At 35.2% G+C, this 3481-nt stretch overlaps 1 long non-coding RNA gene across 1 annotated transcript; it reads right to left on the bottom strand.

Annotated features, from left to right (window-relative positions):
• Positions 1–1139: 1139 nt before the first annotated feature.
• Positions 1140–2618, bottom strand: LOC137853038 (uncharacterized). The gene is made up of 3 exons (XR_011094181.1): positions 2440–2618; positions 1670–1759; positions 1140–1545 (listed from the first exon to the last, which is right to left on the bottom strand). It is a non-coding gene; the product is annotated as an uncharacterized lncRNA (long non-coding RNA).
• Between the last annotated feature and the right edge of the window lie 863 nt (positions 2619–3481).

The following is a 3481-nucleotide window of genomic DNA, read 5'->3' as shown; positions in this document are numbered from 1 at the left end:
ATAAATGGCTATGTCCTGCCACTCCAGAGCAAGTCCATCCATACATGGAGTACCTATGCATCATTTGGCATATCTCTTAATCATTGCAGCAGGAGTTTATATTCCAGTTACCCCTCCTTTCTTGCCTTTAGCCACAACCTATTCACAATTTCATTTTTTTTTCCTTCAGTGATAAAAAGTAGATTGACCCATCTTTTCCCTAGCAATGTAAAAATACAAACACGGTTATAATGCATCATAAGGGGAATGTCAGATGTGTAGTCACCTGAAGCACTCTCTAGAGAAGCAGCAATTTCTGTATCACAATTAGAAGAAATATCTGAACATCACAAATATTTTTCTCAAGTTTTGTGCTGCTAACTACTGTCTCCTGACCAAACACCAGCCTGAGTAATTATATCCCAAATGACCTAAATTCATTCCATCTATACTTCCAACTAGATAATTTTTTATGAATAAGTTAAATCAATTATGTGCAGTAGCTAGAGCTGGTGTCAGAGAATTACTTTCATCCAGAAGTTTCCAGGTGCATTTTGCCAACTACAAGATCAATTTAACTCTGGGTTATGTCAGCCCTTACAGGCTCATGAGAAGATGCAATATATGACAGACAAGTCTGTGGTGAAACAAGTACCTCTGAAATCCCTTCTCTGCTGGGAAACCATGACAAGTTAAGGCACCATAAGTGCTGATTTACAGGAGAGGTGCCTAATGTAGTCATCCAATCAGTAAGATTTCTCTGCAGCCCTGACTAGACTTTGCAGCTCTCCTCTGCTGGTGAGAAGACCCCTTCAGTGTCTGAAAGATTTCAGTGAAGTCCAATTGTCAGTACAGACAATACAGTCTTTAAAGCAATAGAAGCTGTAGCCAGAGGACAGACAATATAGTCAAGAAATGAAAGGCTAAGTGAAGAAGAACATTTTTTTTTTCTCTTCCCTCTCCCCCCACCCCCCAATGCCACCATAAGGGCCAAGAAACCTTTCCTTGATGGAAAGAATCCCAGGAGTTTCAACAGATTTTGGATAAGGTCCTACATGTTCTCCTACACAAGTCTAGAGTCATGTAGAAAAAAAAATATGAGTTGCAAATTTGTTATAACCCATACTTTCTTAATGCTAAAGAAAGCTGAGATCTACAGATAAATTATCAAACTTCATTTCCATTCTACATGAGCTACACAGGATTATGACAGAGAGAAAACCTTCATAAATTTCCTCTGATGAATGGCTACAGATGGCTAAGGTGAACTAAATACTGTTTCTAATGCGAACATGACAGTTGATTATAAAAAACACGGAAAAACATGGAAAACACATATATGCATGGAACTGTCCATATGTGTGAAATTTCTAAAGAGACTAGATTTTCCACAGAAAATGTTTACAGCTCCACAGCTGACAAGGGTCAAAAACCACTGGTGAAGTAATACTTAGATCTAATTGTATGTCTTCCATCAATGAAGAAGTCATGTGGCTAAATTCCCATCCACCTCTTTGAAGAGTTTTCCAGAGATGAAAAGGCTCTCTCTTCTGTTATCTGATTGGTCTCCAGTGATTCATGTAAAGAAAAAAAAAATCAGAAAAACAAACAACCTCTTAGAAATATTTCACAACACTAAATAGCTTTGTTTTTAAAGATGCTTCTCTGCAGACAGAGTTACAGACATTACCTCTGGGCAGCTGTCCAATGCTCACTCTAGCACTGAATGTTCAGGAAATGATGAATCTCTTCTTTGAAGAATTAGGTGGGATGAAGAGCTCTAGTAGGACAGTAGGGAAATTACAGAAATATCAGCTCTGTTGCTATCAGTTGCAGTCTCTTATCAATTTTGCAAATCAGCACTTCATGTCTTAATAGAGGTATGCTCTATTATCCTTTTATACAATTTGCACCTATATTGGATCATTCAGAGGAGATCAAAATCATTTATACACAAACTAAGAAATGGTTAAATGGAGAAAAGGAAAAAAAAAAAAGAAAAAAAAGAAAAAAAAAAGAAAAAAAAGAAAAAAAAAGAAAAAAAAAAGAAAAAAAAGAAACCTTGTGCAACTGTGAGAAACATAGCAAAACCAAAAAAAATCTAGTACTCGTATCTGAACACACATACTAATTACTGCATTAGTTAAAACAATCTGACTACAATCTGCTTTGAACTAATATACTGAAAAAAAGTTTCTCCAAGGAAGTATTTTAAGTGTGAGTGAGTCAATAAACAAAATAGGAAGTACAACAAAGAGTCATACCCTAAGATTTTATGTTGGAAAAATAACCTAAAAACTGACTGAGACTGAAGTATAGACCATTTGCAGGCAAAGCAACTACTTGCTGACTATACAAGCAATGATAACAAACCATGTGGTAGGAATAGAAATTTGCTTCTGTTCCCAACAGAGAGGAAGGACAGCAGATACAAAAATTATACAAGTTAAATGGTACTACCTTACATCAAGAAAGAACTTTTTTTTCCTCCTTCATAACAATCTGTGTGACTTAATGCAGGCCCTTAGAATACTATAGGCTGTAGACATCTAAGAACATGTCATAAGATAAGAATATGCATCTAATTGACTGTGTGCCTTTTCACATCACACTGATAGAACAATGTAGTCAGTGTCAGTTAACATCTGCTTTGAATTACCATTCCTTTGGTTAGTTCCCAGTAAACTCATCATACTCAGGTGCTATGGATATGACTTCAGTCATAGGCTGTAGAGTAAGAAAGCCTTGTTTAAAGATAAACAGGAAAGATAACATATATTTGCTACTGGAAGATAGATACTGATAGGTAGTCTTATTTTCTTTTTTTTTTTTTTTTTTTGAGAAAGCAGCCATAAACATCAGTGGTATTAGATGCTGACAACCAGAAATTATTAATCTTTACAAATACCATAACTGCTCACTATTATTTAATTTTTTACAAGGTTATGTCTGTAAGCATTTATTTTTTTTGGGGGGTGGGTTGTTTTTGTTTGTTTGTTTACCTCAGCATTTGCCTCTTTTCTTTTAAAAAAGTGTTGCCAGATTTTGAGGTTTTGTTATAAATCTCACATTCATTTGTAAACCAGGTGGTAGAAGTATATGAATATATAAATATTTCATATATTTTATTTTTTTAATTGTTTGTGTTTCCTTTTTTTTTTTTTTTTAAGTTTAACATACATCAAGTATAATGAAAAGGAGAGTCCAGTCCAGCTAAAATATAAGGTTTTACCCAGCTAAAATATAAGGTTTTAATCTCACAATCTGTAAATTAAGCATTATTGTTTTAGACGGCCTGGCTCATAACTTTCCTGAACATTTGTGTTGGCTATACAGTAACAGCTTTCTCCTACTCGACAAACCTTCATATCTTTGGGCTTTTGGAGTGAGCCCATAGTGGGCAGGTATTAATGCTAGAATGTTAAGCACTTTGGCACAAAGTGAGAAACAACCAAGAATACCAGGCAACCTGAGGCCCTAAATAACAAACCTTTTGCAATCC

Source organism: Anas acuta, chromosome 3, assembly GCF_963932015.1.
Source record: "Anas acuta chromosome 3, bAnaAcu1.1, whole genome shotgun sequence".
Classification (NCBI taxonomy): domain Eukaryota; kingdom Metazoa; phylum Chordata; class Aves; order Anseriformes; family Anatidae; genus Anas; species Anas acuta.
The sequence above is the reverse complement of the archived record's forward strand: the minus strand, read 5'-3'. Positions and strand labels throughout refer to the sequence as shown.